This window comes from Cygnus olor, chromosome 2 (assembly GCF_009769625.2).
Source record: "Cygnus olor isolate bCygOlo1 chromosome 2, bCygOlo1.pri.v2, whole genome shotgun sequence".
Classification (NCBI taxonomy): domain Eukaryota; kingdom Metazoa; phylum Chordata; class Aves; order Anseriformes; family Anatidae; genus Cygnus; species Cygnus olor.
Window position 1 is genome coordinate 57,956,344 of NC_049170.1, and position 19,389 is coordinate 57,975,732.

Consider the following 19,389-nt stretch of genomic DNA (forward strand, 5'->3'; position numbering starts at 1 on the left):
ACATGAGGAGGTGGGACGGGTATTAAGTTATAAGCCCATGTATACAAACTTCAGAGGAAGACAGCTGCTACGAAGAGGCCATCCAAGCAGACCATCAGTTCAGCTGCGCTGAGACAGAAGGCAGCAACCAATTATTTCCCCAGATGTAGTAGCACTGAGTGTGGCACCTACCTTGACTTTGGTGAAGAGTCTTCAGGTCTGGCACTGCAAATGTAAGCTAGCGAATACTCTGACAGGGAATAGAGGATTCTTGTCTTCAGCCAGGAGGAGGAAAAGGACAACAGGGCTTACTGAACTGTGTAGATTGGATGGCCTGGCATATTGGATCCACAGAAGTATAGGGCTCTGATGGACACAGGTGCACAGTGTACCCTAATGCCATCAGGATATAAGGACATAAAACCCATCTGGATTTCTGAAGTGACAGGGAAATCCCATCATTTGTCTGTACCAGAGTTTGAAGAGAGCTTAACAGGGGAAAAGTGTCAAAAGAACACAACTGGCCCAGAGACCCCATGTACTAGTGGGCTTTTTGTGCAGCTGCTGTGGATACAGAGAAGATTAAACATCTGTCTACTTTGCTTGGCCTCTTGGAAGATTCTTCTCTTGTGTAACTGCTATGGATCGAAGAACAACAGGTGCCAGTTGCTACCATAATGGTGCACTGGTAGCAATATCACACCAACTGAGATTCTATGGTTCCTGTCCACGAACTGATTCATCAATAGGAGAGCCAAAGAGCAAGACTTGTCGTTGTTGTTGTTTTCATTAAACTTCTTTTATCTTGACCCATGAGCTTTTTAATCTTATTTTCTTCCTCTGTTCTGCTGAGGACAGGAAGAGAGAGCGGCTCAGTGGGCACCTGACAGCCAGATGAGTAAACCCACCACATAAAGGTATTTCACTATTGGATGGCTTGATGATTTTTCATTCCTTAAAAGGAGGAAAACACAAGTCAATACATACAAAAGCTTTCCTTTTGCTGGTAGGGAACAAGATGAAACAGAAATAACGGACGACAATTTTTGCCACCTGCAGTTTTCTCATTAAGTTGCAATCTGAGATGGTAAAATGGGCACTTGGCCTGACCCTTTGGTCGTGCATTAGAATATATGATGAAAATCTTCTCAGCTACACATAGAGAAAGAGGGGCATTGAGACTGGAATTGGAAACTGTAATTTATAGAGAGTTTTCCTTAACTACTGGATCTGTCTTGGATGGAGTTAATTTTCTTCAGAGCTACTTGTATGGTGCTATCTTTTGGATGGTGACCAAAACAATGCTGATAAGACAACCAAGTTTTAGCTATTGCCAAACAGCATTTCACAGCATCAAAGACTTCTCTGCTTCTCAGTCTGCACCCCTAGTGAATAGACTGGGAGTTGTCAGGAGGCTGGGACAGAACACAACAAGGTAGATGACCCAAACTAACCAAAGAGAAGTTCCACGCTATGTGGCATCATGCTCAGCAAAACCATGGAGAGAAAGGGGATTTAGGTGTTTTCCAATCTTATGCTCAGACTCTGGCTCAGAATCTGTCTGTGGGAGATAGTGAGTGATTTTGCATCAATTTCATTTTCTTTGATTTCTATAATTTCTTTCCTGAAAATAGAAATAATCTGCATAACAGGAAACTCATCTACACACATGTGGCAGTCTGAAACTAAGAGATATTAACTCTTCGGGACTGCAGCCCCAATACCTTTCTACAGGTTACCTGGAAAGTATACAACACAGCCCCGCTGTATTATATAGGCTGATGTAGGAATTGGAAATTGTAGGGGATCAATAAAGGAGAAATATCCTCTGGTGACTTCTGTTATTTGTGTAAGCTTCTGGAGAACAGAGAACACTTAGTTCCTGGAACAACTTGCAACTTTTTTTTTTTTTTTTTTTGACATCTGCAACAGAGTAGTTGACTCTATGGATAGCAAGTTGTGGTGTCGTTCGTAGTGCTTTTCATAAGTATTACTGGACCTAACCTAGTTTAAAGTGCTTATTACAAAGTGGCCTCAGTTTTCCTGTGATATATTAACTAATGAGATTTTGAAAGGGTTGTACTTCCTCTAACTATAGCAGCATGTTATAAAACTGTACAACTTCATCTTGACACTGAAAAAGAATTTGGTCAGCTGCTCTCAGTATAAGCATACTAAGGCCAAAAATCTCCCATGATTCCCTGTAGGAGTGAAAAATGGTGGTTTATGTGCAGTAATCCCTACAGGAGTCTATGAAAAGTTTATATTTTCAGCATGAAGCCATGCAGAACTTATAGACTTCCCAGGTGTAAGTGAAGGATTTACTTCTGCTAATTTTTTTTTTTTTTAAATTCTCGTGTCCTCTAGGATTTTAAAATGAGTTGAAGTCCTGTGATATAAAGTGTCTACCACAGTTTCCAGGCAAGGCAGATTTGATTGGAGATCCTGTCCTCATTAGTCCTTTTATCACCTTTCTATTGATCAGTACAGTTAGATCCCAAATAATCCTTTCTGTTTCTGGGTCTTCTGGTATCCACAAACTATGAAGTCTCTGTAAAAACTGGATGAGCTATTTAAAAATGTTACCGTAATCTTCCCAAGTATCCAAAGGCATTAGTCTGACTGCTTTGTAATAAAGCCATTCTCTAGTCAAATCTGAGTGCTGGCACTATAGATAAACAATAAAGCATCTCTATAGTCATTAAGTTGATCAGATATTTTGTGCTTGCCCTGTGCAGAAATGGGTAAAAGAACAACGGTGTAACTTAGAACAAATGAAATATTGTACATCTTGGATACTCCAGAGTCCTAAGGACTGTCCTAAGGACCTGTAGACAGGTGAAATCTTTTAAAATTTCAGAAGCAAGTTTCAGAAGCAAGTTTCAGAAGTAAGAACATCTGTTTACAGTACTGAAAGAAAGACTGAGTAACTTCAGTAGGTAACGGGATGTGGTGGGGCATCCACCCCCTTGCCAGGCCACTCTGTGACCTCAGGATTACCATTGTTACAGATGGAGTGAGTGGGGATGATTAGGCACTCCCTAACTGCACCTGGAACTCCTGCTACCTGGATACCGGAACTGTGCAGTCTGGAAGGTACTGGAGTTGTACAGTTGGTAGGCAACACAAGAATTACCTAACCTAAATTGTGGCAGCAGGCTGTGACCTACAATCTCCCCCTGAGGTGGGACGCTTCTCAGGGCAAGGCTCCTCAAGGTTCAATGATCATCCACTGAATAAGCTGACATAAAGAAGAGTGAGTAATTCACTAGAGGCCTGACTTCTCAAGATTCAGCGATCATCCACTGAATACACTGATGCAGAGAAGGGAAAGTAATTCACCAAAAGAGGAAAAGTTCCTGAGCATTCAACTGAGTTTAGAAATTCCCAGTACCTTGTTGTATAAAAATCCCCGAAACTTTGCTGCATAGAAATTCCCAATACCTTCCTGTATGAACCTTGCCATTTATGAATCTTTAAGTCACTGTTTTGATTTTAGTAAACATTGAATTATCATGTTAAGTAGGCTAATGATTAGCTGATGACTAAGTGCTGCTAAGGAAAAAATCATATAATCTAATTTGTGATTTACCATAAAAGTATTAATAAATCTTAAATTGATGTTAAATCAAACCTGTGTACAAATTTCATCTATGACACTAGCTAAATTTAAACCCATATTCTTGTTAAACAGTGAAGATTGGGGAGGGAATTGTATCTCTTTATTTTTATGAACTATATTTTTTTTATTTGTAATGGAAATAGAGGGGAACAGCCATTATATTGCTGTATACCAACCGAATAAAATAGCTAGAGATCAGTAATTAGTATGGAAGAACAGTTATTAGAAAAGCAAGTAGATACAAAGAATGTTATGGCAGACCTCCGGGTCTAGAACACCTTACTTAATCACTGTCTGAGGAGTATTGAAAACTTCGGTGGTGCTGCTTCTGAGCAAAAAATCTGTTAAACAGGTTGTGTACAGTAAGATGTAGTGAAAAATGGCTTGATTCATGCATGCACATATATGTCCCTCACGCAAATTTATTTTTAAATAGTGTGAATGAATAGCAAAAAGGATTGTATTTAATTATTCCATGTTTAAGGTGAATCACAAGTCAAGAAAAATCAGACTAGTTTAAATGACAGATTCCTTTGTAGTATGAAAAGTAGAAAGCTCAAATTCCAGTATTTTAGAAAGTATATTTTTGCATATGCAAAATATTTTAACGCAACAGATGCACTCTTTCAACATGAGGGCAAAAAGTAAAGGGGTAGAGACCAATACTGTTCTGATCAGTTATAGCTGGCATTGGGTTTGTTGTTGTTGTTTTGTTTTGTTTTTCTTTGATATGCTTGCAATATGCTTTAGTCATGTTGAGGTATTGCAGTTTTGACCTCTTTCGATTCCTTATTTCATTGTAGCATCTTATTTTAAAGCCCCGATTCTACAGAGTAACAAGATTAGTCTTCTGCACTGCAAGAGTGAGCTATGAATGATTGAAGACAATCCTGGGATATTTTGAAAGTGCTTTCTAGTTATGTCTTGGACAGCATTGCAAGTTGGAAGTATTTTTCCGCGAGAGTAGCACTCCAATGACATGATATTCCTTCAGAGTTAGTGCAGGTATCTCTACAGAATGCTGCACTGTGCTGTGTTGACAGATTTATTCATAGCTTTGAACATGCTTCATCTGATCTTGTTGATGCCTCTTTTTATGTTCCTGTGCAAACTAATCTCTAGAGCTCAAAAGAGCAGGAGGCAAAAATGCCTGTATTTGTGGACAGTCTATTCCTCGAAGTAGATGCAAATAGCAGCCTTAGTTTAGTGTGTGTGAAGCGGCTATGCTGCATGTTTTTGATACATGCAGTGGCATCTCTGTACTGTGTGCACACACCATCAGACACCTGCTACTACCTGCACCATGTATAATGTCCTATATATCACTGTTAGTTGCTATCCCTAAAGTCCGCTTGATTGAAATTAAGAACCTACAGGTTGCATGAGAGGCTGCCTAACACCCTGTGTTGATTGCAGAGCAGCTCCCTCAGCTGCTCCTCATAAGACTTGCTCTCTATACCCTTCAACTATACTAGACATATAGTGTTTGGCTAAAACAAAATCTAAACACACTAGGAAATTTGTTCAGTGAAATTAAAAATGAGTTCTTATGAAAGAAGAATTATAAAAGAAGAATATAAACACTCTAGATTGGGGGTATCTGTAGAGATCATGTGGTCCAACCATTATTTTATGTAATCCATAACCCTATTAAGCTTAATCTTGAATATTTCCCCTAAGAGTTCTTTGGTCAGCCTGTATCCACATGTATTCAGTCCTCATGAATCTCAGACAGTGAGGACTAACCTTACCTGTTTTTCCCTGGTCTGTTTGGAACATGTCTGTTTTCCTGACAGACTAGCAGGAAAAGGAATGGTGGTATATGAGGTATGATGTAGCTTTGCTGCTCTTCTGCTGTTAGGATGCAGGGTCTTCTCCTCACCATGTATTTTTGGTGTGGTCTCATCAGTGTACAGGTCTTCTTGTCTTCATATTAAATAATGTTCTCCTAATAAACTTACTCCTGAGACCAGTACCTTGGGAATGGTATTCTTTTTATCAAAACAAGCTATTATTTTAACCCTTGTCATGCTGTTTCTTCTAGTGCTTATAAACACATGCACTGATGTTCAAATTTCATTCATGCTAATCTTAGCTTTTCCATTAAAAATCTCTACTATTCAAACTTTCCTCAAATATGTGAAATGAGCATATTATAACCCTATCTATATTTGATTCATACATGTATTTTATAAATATCATGTCTATCAATAAAAGAGAGAATTGTCAATGATTTACTGCCACTCTTACACATTTGGAACTGTCTTTAAACCTCTGAAAAAAAAATCAAATATTCTTGTCTCTGTTGGAGGAAATCAATTAAACATGACTAGAGGGAAAAGTATTCTAATCCATAACTGTAATTATAGTTCAATTTGGAAAAAACATTTTGTCTCCACCAAGCTATTTCTAACATAAGAAGCTATGGCAGAATTAGTGATATTAAGATATTTTTATTTATCTTGCTTAATCCCACAGTGCTATGAAACTGTTGCTGTTTCTGTCACTTTGACATATAACTCTTTTCAAAATTTGTCTAATCATAATACTTATTTTTAACTCCTCTTCTGACAATTAATTAGAAGAGGTTCTGAGGATAAAACAATGGGTTTTGACCAATTTGAACATTAGCTTGAATCTATAATGTCTGAAAATAAGTGTTACATGTTGCTACTAAACCAAATGACCCTTTATAAAAGTCATCAAAAATGTCATTGCCTCAAAGTGTAAGAGGTATGTCACTGTTTGCTTTCTTGAACAGACTGAGATGGCTATATTTTTATGACTCTCAAAAAAAAAAAAATCATACTGTGGCCTTTCAGCATAGTTAAATGTATATATATAATATATATAAATAAATATAATAAAATCTTATCTGTCACACTGGGAAATAGAACTTATTATTTTCTTTTTATAGAAAACACTATTAGCAAGCCAATTACATTAATCTACTTGAAGTACAGCACCGAGTGAATGACTAATAAGAGATCTTTTTCTACCAACTTCATACAAAGAACCAAATTCTGAGAAAAGTCATTGTTCTCACCTAGTCCAAACTTCCACAGAAACCAGTGGGCATCTGTTTGTGGAGTAAGTATTTTAATATTTATACTGGGGTATTCTTAGCTGACTGGATGGCTTTTAGATGCCTCCTTTGGTGTGGGAGAAATCTGAAGGCATGAATGCTGCTGCTCTGATAAATCATTACATCATCTCTCTTCTGTAATTTCCCTGTGCTGTCCATATTTGTGCAAATCACAGGGCAGTCACACCAGTACTGAAGAGCAAATTCCAGCTGTAAAACACCTGCTTACACAGCTCAGTCAGCTTCATATACATGCTGAAATGTTTCCCCTTGCTTCCACTGTTTCCGATGCAGGTCAGACACTTTGGCCTTGTGCAAGCATCAAATTTGTGTTGCTGAGACACCAAATTACTTGCTCTCCATTTGGAAAAGGGCTTAAGTGGAGCTCAGATTTTTCTGTGCTTTGCCTAAGGAAATCCTGGGGATCCTTCTTTAAACTAACAAGTTAAAATAGAGGGAAAGAAAGACAGCAGCTTTTGGGGCTTGGTGCTTCTTAGTTCATCTCTCAATATGAGTTAACAGCTGAGTGTGTGGAGACAGCTTCATCTCATCTCTATATAAACCAGTGTTGCTTCAAAGTCGTGTTCCCTTCCTACCTAAAAGAGGAGTGAATTAATATCTGATCTTCCATCTTCTGGAGGAGAATGTTAGCTGCCCCTGAAATCTCAATACATGTGTCACTTGAACAGTGTATCAACAGCTGCAGAAGAGCTAACTATTCCTGCTGGAGTTTAGCCTCAAAACAACAATGTGGAGTTCCTGGCACACCTGAAGCTTCCATTATAACCTTCAAAAGAGAGAAGCAGCATCTCCTACCTCATACTTCCTACCCCTTGGTTCCCATATTGCCTGTACAGAAAGTTTGAAACAGGTTTTACCTCAACAGGTTACTGGACTTTCTTCTATATTTTGCTAAGACGTTTGTGTCTGAATTTGTTTGTACAGGAAAGTAGAAGAGTTTGTTGTTGTTGTTGTCATTGTTGTTTTGTTTTGTTTTCTGAGCAGAACCATCAGTAGCCTTTTGAAGATATTAAAATGCTGGAGAAGGTTAGGTAACCCAGCCTTGTTCTACCTTTATCTCTGCCACGGGCATACTTCACATAAACACCACTTCATTTCCCAGGGAACTCCATCTGCAGCTCATTGTCTTCTCTCTCTCTTCAACCCCAGCTCAAATTCTGAGGACCATGACTTTGACCTGAAATCACGGCCACTAATGCCCATTTACTGAAGAGAAAAACAATACGTGTTCTCTTGTAGCAGAGCTATAATAAATTACCTTGAATATACTACCACAGGACGTTACTTGCTGCTGTTTACTAAAGCACACTGTCTTGGCTCTCTTCTTATCTGTGCTCATGATTGTCGGGAACCTTATGGTGTCCCTGTATACCTAAATACAATCAAGATTGTGTAGTATTCACTATTTTTATTTTGTTAACAAAGGCCAACCTTCACCTCTTCACTGTACTTCCTGGGTCTCAATTGTATATTCTGTGCTTGTTCAATCCCTGAAGCATGCACAGAGGTGGTGAAATTTCCTCTTATCTAGATTGTTTGCATGCATTAGTTAAAATCTACCTGACCTCTGAGGTGCCTCACTAGTAAACTCTTTTCTTTCTCATCTCTTATTACCTCTTCACTGTTTCCTATTTTTGAGCTAATTTTCTGTCCTAAAGCTATTATTTTAACCTATGTACCATAACTCTCTGCCTTATTCAATTATCTTCAGTGTGGAACCTTATTATACTTTGAAAATGTAAGAGTATGAAACCCTGCCATTCCCTTGCTCCTGCTGCAGCAGTAATACCTCTTAAGAATGAAAGTGAGTTAGCTTAAGCAGGGCTCTTGCAACTCCACATTGGGTATTCAGAATCAAATTATTCACATCAAGGTCTTCCATAATATATCCTTCAAAACATTTTTTCACCTATCCCCCTTTTCTCTTAACTAAGCTAACCAGTGTATAATTTGTTTGCCACAATATATTTTGTAGGCTCTCTTTTTTTTTTTTTTTTTTTTTTCATTCACTACTAGTTGTAGAGTCCTTTGGAGTATGTCCTGTGACTAGAAAATAAAGGTCCACCTTCCTTGTCCTCTGGAAGGTTTGGAGCAAAATAACTGTTTAACAAATCTTCCATCTTCATCCTTGTCGCCAATTCTCTGCTATCACTTTTAGTGGACCAATTTTCTCTTTTATGGGCTGTTGACTGAGAATATATGTGAAGAGTCCTTTATTGTTAGTTGAATGTTCCCTGGCAATTTTGATGTTTGGTTTTCTTATACCTCTAACTGGAAAGAAATATGAAGACAGTTTAGTCTGGTAGCAAAAGTAAGTAACTATTAAACACATCTGGCATTTTAATGTTTGTTACTTGAATGGTAGTTCTTCTTCATTTATCATTAGAGTGCAGCCCAAATACCTCAAAAGAACACCTGCATGCTTGTCAAATTTGAGATATTCAGATCCACATCTAAGGCTTGTGACAGACTCCTGCCATATTATTAAAGTTCTGATGCATATTCCACCTTTCTGATCAAAATCTTTTGTTCTCTGCAAGATCGATGTAAACAAATGTTCTTCTGGAATCTCTGCTCTTTCTTTGTGTAAGGTATGGAAAACATCAGAGAGCCTGTGAGTGCAGAGCAGGTAGCATCCCATTCACACAGTATGAAAGCTTGAAAAAAAAAAAAAACAAAAGAATACCAGTTATTTTCTGTAGACATCAAACTAAATAGGGAAATCAACTTACAATTAATAACACAGTTCCTTCCACTGCTGTGAAAGGCAGTATTTTAACCACTTTGGCATATCTATAGTTGCAGTTCATTTATTGGACACTAATGATTTTTCTGAGATCAGCAGTTGTTAAATTCCACTGAATTTACCATGAAGGGAAGTTTATTTTGCCAAGGTCATACCTGTATAACTTAATGCTTTCAAAAAAGAAAATCAGAAATCTCTCTTAAGTTCTTTTGCAGTCTACATCTAAAATGGATGTTTGTTTAAACTTAATTTTCATAGGCTTACTCAGTTTATGTTTTGGTGTATGTCAGAATAAAGTTATGAAAGAAGCTCACTTTGAAGACCTTAAGAAACATGGAACAGGCTATCGTGCATTTAGAAGTGGGGGCTTGTATCCTTTAGGGCTTGTTTGTTCTGTTGTATTTCAGTGATTTTAGGGGACTTGTAAGAATTTTACTAGGCAAATGGTGAAGAGGTCAGCAGGAAGTATCTGCAATTCATAGAGAAGTAAGCACTAGATCCTCAAACAGTGGTATTTTGATAAAATTTCTTCAGATTTCGTAACTGCTTTTCTGAGATGTATCCTCTTTCTGGCAGGTGCTTTTCTCAAACTCTGAAATCCTGGGGCGGGGGGCGGGGGGGGGGTGGGGAATAATAAATATATGTATATATTAAAAATGGAATTTGGATTGCTGCTTGACCAGACTACGGCATAATTCCCTATGCATTTATAAGTGTTAACTCAAAGAAGAGCTGATGGCTTTTGTGTCAGAATAACTCTGGGAGAACGCTGACTTTCAGTGATATTAAAAGCACCTTTAATAGCTCTGTCAAGAAGATTAATAAAGCAGGTTGTTGTTTTTTTGTTTGTTTTTTTCAAAAAATATTGAAAAAAAATGTTTTGTATAAAGTTATAATGCATTGTAATCACACTAAATACGAAAGTGTCCCAAATGATAAATTAATGCGTTGGGATGGAATATATCTTCATCAGACTTGGAGAGCGCTGCCACTCACAAGAACCTCAATAGGCTAGAGGACTGGCTTGCAAGAAACCTCACAAGTCCAACAAAAACAGGTGTGAAGTCCTGCACCTGACAGGGAGGGAGTAACAACAGTACAAGTTTAGAGGCCTGGGTAGGTGGATCTGGAGGATGGTAAGTGGAACGTGAGTAATCTGCATGTTCTTGGTGCAGTCAAGGTTAATCACATAGGGTTAAGCATTGGTCAGAATGTACTTACGGGGTTGAGAGAAAGGATTATTTCCCTCTCTTCAGTACTTGAGCATTGATAGTACTATACCCATTTTTGCTCACATAGAAACACACCCCAGTACAAGAGATGGACAGACTAGAGCCAGTCCAGTGTAGGGCCACCAAGGTGTTGAAGGGGCTGGAGTACATGGCATATCACAAGAGACCGAGTGCACTGGGACTATTTAGCCTGGAAAAGATACAGCATTCAAAGGGAATCTTCATTACTTGCAGTAGGGTTGCTAGAGAAGATGGAAGATAGATTCTTCACATACACCCCTTCTCCCTTAATTAAGCTAACCAGGATGTAAATGGCTTGCCACTATATATTTTGTGTCCTTTTTTTTTTTTTTTTTTTCCCATTCTATAGTAGTTATAGGTTTTCTGTTTCTTCTTTGTATACTGCTGAGGTGCACAATGAAAGGACAAGTGTCAGTGATTGCAGATTGCTGCAAGGGAAATTATGAGCTATAAGGGAATTTTTTTTCACAAAGACAGTGGTCAAACACTGCAACAAGCTGCCTGAAGATGCTTTGGAGCTTTTCAGAGCTTGGCTGTACAAGGCCCTGAGCAAACTCCCCTGACTTTGAAATTGGCAGTGAGTTTGAATTTTGAGCAGTGAGTGGGATTACATGATACTTGGAGGTCCTTTCCAATCTAAATTATTCTGTTAAATATATATATATATATATATAAATAAAATAATAAAGTTTAATATAAGGCTAGATCAGAAGTTTGATACAATCACTATTTGTGATGTTCTTCTAGAATGGGAAGAGGTCACAATCCTATGAATAAAGAGCACTGGATTTCAAAGCTTTCACACACAAATTCTAGTAAGATTGTTGCTGATTCAATTCTAAAATGAGCTCAAATGTGATACTTCAACTTATCTTTCAGCTCCAGTAAATAGAGTATAGTTGTATCCCAGTGATGATAAAAGAAGTGGTTCCCACTATTTCACTCCCTGGCATGCTAAACAATGAGAAGCAACATGTGTTCTACAGTTGAATTCCAATTTGTTAATCATGTTCCCTAGGGCAGAGCTTACAGGGAGACAGAAACCCCACTGTGCTAAGCACAATGTATTGTATTTTCTTACATTGTAGAACATGTAATTTTTCTAAATCACTTGGTATATGGAGTTCTACAACATAAAGACTAAAAGGAAAAAGGCCCAAAGTGTGGCTTTGAACATCCAGTGAGTATTTCTCTATAATTTATTCAAAAACAAACATAATCTTACTTATGCGTATGTTCATGAAAATCTTAGCATTCATTTTAAATCCCTGAGTATTCACAGAAAAATTAATAACTGCATATTTGAATGAATAATCTGCATTTAATGGCTTGCATTTTGTTAGTTATGTAATTGAAATGGAATTACTTTTGGTTGCTGCTTGAATGCTTAATACAACTTACATCACTGATACTGTATATTACAATCAGCTGTGCATTGTGCTTTAAAAGTTGTGCTAGTAAGTTCTACAAGTTAATTTAGGAGGTTACAGCTTATATTGCAGTGTATGTACTTGATTTTAATAGGGAATGCTGAAAGTATGTACAAGACCAAAATTATTTACTGAAGCAATTTGAAAATACTTTTAATGAAGTACAGATAAGAAAATTCTTCATTCTGCTTGAAGAATTCATAAATAGGGGAAAATGTTATGAAAGAATCCCTTGGCTTCCTCAGAGATAAGAATATAAGCAAAGATCAGCCTCTGTTCCTTTTCTTTTAGAGCAATATTCTGTCTGTGGCTAAGGTGGAGGTATGTTTCAGAGGAGCATACCCAAATACAATGCATTTTATTGTGTAACTAGCAAAGGAGAAAGGACCCCTGATAATTATTCCAGGAAGTCCAAGTGGATTTTAATTCATTCTACCAAGAAAATGTTCTATTAGCTGTTACTTATTAATCTTACTGATGTAGAATTCACTGTAAATAATTAAATAAATATAATTCAAGAAATGGAATAAAGCTGATGGTGCTGAGTTCAGATAAATGGGAAAAGAAAGATTATGCCCTTTCAGCTTTAGGATTGATGGAAATCCTTGCCAGAAAAACAATTTCAGTGGAGTGTAAGAGACAGAAAGCTGACTTCAGACAGCCTAACCTGGAAGTGGGGGGAAGAGGGATTATAAAATGTGTGCTTCCTAAAAATGAAAGAGGTGATATGACAGTAATTGAGAGAGAATGGGCAAAGTCCCAGGAGAGATGGTAGGGAGGAACTAGAAATGAGTGATTAAGTCACACTTACTATGTGATGGGGGGGGGAAATAAACCAGAAGAGAGTGAGAGATTAATCGGGTAAAGAAAGGGAAAGGATCAGATGTGAGAAATCTTAAAAAATGGTACAAATGTGAGTAAGAGGGAAGAGAGCAGATGAGAAATGCCTGTTGCAGGGAAAGTAAAGTATTATAGGAGAGGAATAGGAAAGGGATGCAAAGGAAGGTAAAGGTACAGAACATATTCTGCCAGTTTTCTGTATAGGGAGGGAGACAGACCAGTGAGGGGAACAGAAAAATGAACCAGGAGTGCTAAAAGGATTCAGCATCTAGGATTCAGATAACTTGAATAAATTGCAGACATTTGCTCAGAAAGACAGTTTTCATAATGGAGGAAGTCAGCTGCAGCATACCGTGAATAGAGAAGGATGATTTTGTGACAAAGACAGTTCAAAAGAGAACTGGTGTCAATGTCAGGACTGGAGTCCTGTCATTAGCGAAAGCCACAGCTTGGGGAGACTGAATAGCTCTCTTCACAGGACGAAGAACACTGAAGGCAGATACCAGATCGTCAACACAGCTGAAGTCAGCAGGGTTAGACTGATAAGCAAGGGGTTATAAATAGGAGCTTGCTGGGTAGTGGTGGAAGCAGGTGGTCAGTGGGAGAATTTAGCAGCGGAAACCAACACATGAACTTTGGAAAACTTAGCAAAACAAAGCAACTGTGGTGGAGCTTTTGGGCCATCAAACCACAAAACATAAATTCTTTTCATACCTGTAGAAATCTCCATTTTACTGTTGGTCACTCACTGCCTCTCACTGTGATACTGGTTAAGAAATCGTACAAGAACTTCATTGCTCTTATCATTAGAAACCTAATTCACAAATGAAACTAGCTCATAGCCATTTGTTCTTTTGCCAGTACCAGCCTTTAGCTTGAAGTAGCTCTGGTTTACATACCTCTTATTCTCTCCTGTAAAACAAAATATCTGTATCCCTAGTAGATGTTTTTGCTCCCTCTCAAACACTAGTTCACATGTGAATGCAGCTGACCAGAACAGCATATCCTATCAGGTCTTGCTAGAACTCTCAGAAAAGTAATAGGAAATTTTGCCTCTGGAATTGGCCGGTGTCTGCCTCTTCTACAGCTGTCTGACAATGTGTTTTCTTTGTTTGTGTTTTTTTTTTTGTTGTTTGTTTGTTTGTTTGTTTGTTTTTTGAAGCAGGGCTCAAGAATGAAGAGGAGAAAACAAGGGCTTAGCTAGCTAAGGAGTTGGCGGGCTCATCTTCAAGGTAACAAAGGTTTTATTCCAGATAAGCTGTTCCTTACTGCAGCATCATTCTGATTAGCTTGCTGATGAAATAGCCCTACACCATGAGGCTTGATGAAGAATCCATATGGTTAGTAGGGTGATCTGTCTGGAAGAGCCTGGCCTGTGGTGAATCACATGGATCTTCTAGCTCTAGTCTGAAATAAGGCCACATCCAGCCTGGGTATCTGTGAACCTGGAAGACTTGGCCTGATCCTGTGCTAGAGATTGCAAGCTAATGAAGTTCAACAAAGCCAAGTGCAAGGTCCTGCACCTGGTTCAGGACAATCCCAAGCACAAATACGGGCTGGGTGGAGAATGGATTGAGAGCAGCTCTGAGGAGAAGACCTGGGGGTGTTTGGTTGATGAGAATCTCAACATAAGCCAGCAATGTGTGCTTGCAGCCCAGAAAGCCAACCATATCCTGGGCTGCATCGGAAGAACTGTGGCCAGCAGGGCGAGGGAAGTGATTCTCTTTATTCTGCTCTTGTGAGACCCCACCTGGAGCACTGGGGCCCCCAGCACAAGAAGGACATGGACATACTAGAATGAATCCAGAGGAGGGCCACAAAGATGATCAAAAGGCTGGAGCACCCCTCCTGCAAAGACAGGATGAGAGTTGGGGTTGTTCAGCCTGGAGAAGAGAAGGCTCCAACAGAGACCTTATAGTGGTCTTCCAGTACCTAAGGGGGTACTACAGGGAAGCTGGGGAGGGACTCTTTGTCAGGGAGTGTAGTGCAGTCCAGGCTAGATGGGGCTTTGAGCAACCAGGTCTGGTGGGAGGTGTCCCTGCCCATGGCAGGGGGGTTGGAACCAGATAATCTTTAAGGTTCCTTCTAACACGAATCATTCTAGGATTCTGTGTTGCTGAGTTATATGTACTGCTCTCCCCTTAGACCTGAATAACATGGCCAAAGGTGCCTGGGATACGTCTACACTTGCTGGCATAAAATTGCCCAATCATATTTTGTAACAGAAAATTAGACAACTGGAACCTTTTCCCTTCCAGGAGGTCAGGACCTGTCTTCTTGTTCAGATTGTGCACGCGCACACACACACACACACACACAAAAAGGCAATATTGCACTCCTAGCTCCAGCCTATTCTTTGAGTTATCTAAATCTTACCAAGAATAGACATTTTGTTACAGATTACATTCTTCAATTTGTTTAAATTCAGATCACCTTCAATGAATTTAAACTTGCAGAGCTAGCAGCATTATGCAGCCTGTGCAGAACTCTAAAGACATTTTTCAGAAGCTCTGCCAAAGAAAAAAATTTGGGCAGGACTTTCCAGAAACTTAGACTTTGCATCATTGTATTCCCTTGATGATACAAACCTGTCCCCTCTCAGCTGTAGGTGAAAAAAAAAAAAAAAATCAAACATTCTGAGCACTGAGGAATCTGAAAAAGAGTTGTCACGTTAAAAACAACAGCAGAAGAACCTGCCCTCAAATTTTTACTCTGAGACAAGATTTTAGGAGTTCAGTGATTGTCATGTGCTGTGTTCACCAAGCCCAGGGGATCAATAAAGCTTAAATGTATATATATATATATATATATATATATATATATATATACCTTGTTTTTATAACTTTACTTCTAGATTTAGGGGGTCACATATATGTGCATGTATATTTGAGTACCAACAATCTGGAATCTGTTCCTACTATCTTGATTAAGAAATGCTACTGCTGAGATACTGTGAGAAATGCAATTTCCTGGAAAACAAAATATACCCTAGGACCTTTATAAAAGCTTACACAGACAGTAACCCCTGACAAAATACTCATTCTTTTTGAGTTGTCATATATCCAGTTCAGGAGTGGTAAACATATTTTTTCCCAAATCAGCTGTTTGTGCCAAGGTTTGCAGCATCAGTCCACAGGCAAGATAATTGTGAGTTTCTGTGCCTTGAAGGGGCTGCTCACCTGAGGTTCGCTGGCAGCCAGAAGCTGTGTAATACAACCTCAAGAGGCAGGGAGCATCACGAGGAGAGTAAAGAACATCAAGGAAGTGAAAACAAGAGATTAAGAATTATAAAGTGAGGAATAGAAGGAACAGGATGTGTGTCAGACTGAGTAGAAGAAAAAATAATCCAAGGAAGCAAAGGGTGCAAGTGTTACTAGAATTTGGGAATAAGCATTGCTGGTAGAGCAGGTAGGAGAGACTGTATTTGCATTCAGGTTGGGTAATGGTTCAGTCCCCTAAGAGCTAATGCAAATTGAATTTTCTACACTTTGGGAATATCTGAGATATTTATGTTTTTTGTTGTTGTTGTTTTTGTTGTTGTCATTTTTTGTTTTGTTTTATTTTGTTTTTTCCTGCATTAGGATGGTAATTCAAGCTATCAGAACTTCTCAGTGTCATGAAGAATCACAAAAAGCTTTGATTTGAAAATGCCAGTGTCTCAGGTCGAAGCAAGATATTTGCATTAAGGACAGTTTGACACTAACCCATGGTGGGCTGCATATCTCATGAGAGCTGCAGTACGGATATGCTCCATGCCCTGTCTGATACGAAGTCCCAAAGGGAGCCTGCACGGCTGCATGTAGCTCACCTTGAGAAATGACTTCAGCACTTCAGAAGAAGTGATCTGGCTTCTGGGTCTGTCTTGGGCTCCATAAAAATGCATGCCTATCAGCTCAAGTTAATTAATAAAATGTAGGAGGTTCCTTACATACCTAAAGAATACACAGCTGGGCTTGTCGGATTAGAGCTGAGTTTTTTGGATTTATCAATTTGAGTTTGATTGTTTACAAACATTGTTCTGTCTGAATTTTCTTTATTGTGTTTTGTGATTGCATTTAGTCTTCCCTGGTTAATAATTGTATTTGTTTAGTAATTTCTCTTTTATCTTTCATATTTTTCTGCTTTGTGTTCTGAGTCTCATTTGCATTGTTTCTCTCCCACTTTTTTTTTCCATAATTTCTTTTTTTTTTGAATCCCAGCACCCTCTTTCACAATTTCTCTCCATTGTGCTCCATCCCTGTTTTCTTTCCCTCCCATGTACGTGCCAAGGCATTCCAACACAGAAGGCTTTACTCAAGCAAAATTATCAAAAGTTACCTTGCAAATTAGTTACTTTGCAAATTAGTTACCTTGCAAAAAGTTACCTTGCAAATTAGTGTTCTTAATGTCTGCTGTATTTGTCTGTGTGGGTAGTTGGTGCACTATAAGTTCACATTCTAATTTACAATAAATTTACTGCACAGAAAACCAGCTTTAAGCTCCTAAATATCCCAGTAGTTTTCAAAATGTTGCACACAGTGTTTTCTATTTTTTGTGTTTTCTATTTTTATTTTTTTATGTTTTCTACTTTTATTTTTAGCCTTACTGTTTAGAAAATGAATGTGTAATGAAACATCTTTTTAGTTTTAGAAATTTCCATTTTTTTAAAATTGGAATGATCTGTGAAATTAGAGCATTTCTGAGAATTTTATAATGTTAGTTTAATTCTTTGTGTTTGGCTGCTTTGAAGATTAATGCAAGAAATGTCTGTTGAATTCTTGTCTTCTCAAGAAATTACTTGTATTTTTAAGACATGCTTGTATTCTTCAACTAATTGAGCATATGTTTAGGCCAGGGCAGATCAGAAGAGCTAGAAGATGCATAAATTGGATCAGACTACAGGTGTTAATTTGCTAAAATAATAAATAAATAAATAAACAAATAAAGTAGTATAAACTATAAAAGTAGTATAAAGTAAATAAAGTAGAAAGCAATTACTTGAACATCTACAGCTTCCCTTTTCTATTAGATGTACCATTTGGTTTGTGGTGAGAACTGTTATATATTGCATATGTCATTTGTGTTATGCACCTTTTTTTGTAGATTGCTGTGTAAAAAATGTCAAAGTTGAATACCATCACTCTTTCCTTCTGGAAAAGTCCTTCTACATAGCACTGGAGTATGTAATACAATGTGCTGTGCGTACTGTAGAAATCTGAATGAAGGGAGATTTCATGAAAGAGACTTATTCCATGTCTGCCCATGAGACTGGACTTCTGTGGCAAACTGAATCCCAATGCTTAAACTAGCCTTTGAACATCAAAGTTAAGGTCACTGTCTCAAACTGAGGCTAATGATATGAGTCAGACTCTCAGTTCTGAAAGATAAAGAGTTATTAGATATCACTTTAACCCTTGCAAAAGACTTCAGAAAAAATAGGAAAGGTGCCTAAACACACTGCTTACCATTACTTTCCTTAAACTGTTCCTTCTTCCCTGCTGTTCAACATGGTCCCTTCACAGACTGCTCTTGCCATCTAAATGCACATCTCTGCCTGGCAGACTCCTTGATCTTCTTTGTGGCAGCTAGTTATAAACTGTGATCTATAATGCAATCCCCAGTCCATCACTGCCTTTAAAATATTTATAATTACAAGTATCTCAATTGGTTTAGATTTATGCTCTACTGTTCACTTTATTTATTTTCATAAATATTTTTTGACATTGTGCACTGTACTTGGCAAATGGGCTTTCCTCTTGGATTTATAACATGGTTTAGTCATAGGTAGCAAATTATAATTTCAGCAAGGCTTTAAGTAGTCTAAATTTCATTAAACTCAACACCAGTATTGATATTTGTTTTCTTCCAATTTTTTTCTAAACGTGTTTGTTTTCCAGTCATCAATCAGTTCATTTTTTCCCTTCTTTTCTCAAGAATGAAGAGGACATAAACCTCCAGGATTTTTTATGCTTATTTACATAGTTATTTTCATTATGTGTTTGGAACAGAGGTACTGTGGTCTGTCTGGGCATGTCAATCAATTTTGGTCAGCGTCCTCAAACCCCAGGACTTGCAATGAGACCCTGAGCTCTCAAAGCCTTGGACATCTTGTGAAATTCCCGTGCTAATATGCTTAATGAAAGGAAGGTAAAAATGTGCGTTATTTATTCTGTTTTACACTCTACCACTTTTGTACCACTATTATCAGCATCAATTAACTATTCCACAATAAAGCTTGAGTTAATCTTTATGTATTTATATGAAGATAATGTATTACATATAACTATAATTAAATTGCTCTGTATATGTAATATACAACGTAAATTCATACATCTGGTTACTTATATTAGTCAGTATGTAGAACTTCAAAAGAAACTTACTGTTGAGCATCAAACTATGAATTTATAAACCTAAATATCAGTTTATCTTTTTAT

At 37.9% G+C, this 19,389-nt stretch overlaps 1 long non-coding RNA gene across 2 annotated transcripts; it reads left to right on the forward strand.

Annotated features, from left to right (window-relative positions):
- The first annotated feature begins 2,960 nt into the window (after window positions 1–2,960).
- On the forward strand, window positions 2,961–17,887 carry LOC121065726. 2 transcript variants are annotated; one of them, XR_005817279.1, is made up of 5 exons: window positions 2,961–3,075; window positions 6,616–6,691; window positions 11,454–11,521; window positions 14,139–14,208; window positions 17,806–17,887. It is a non-coding gene; the product is annotated as an uncharacterized LOC121065726 (long non-coding RNA). The 2 variants fall into 2 exon arrangements; XR_005817280.1 differs by having other exon boundaries at window positions 14,142–14,208.
- Window positions 17,888–19,389: the final 1,502 nt, after the last annotated feature.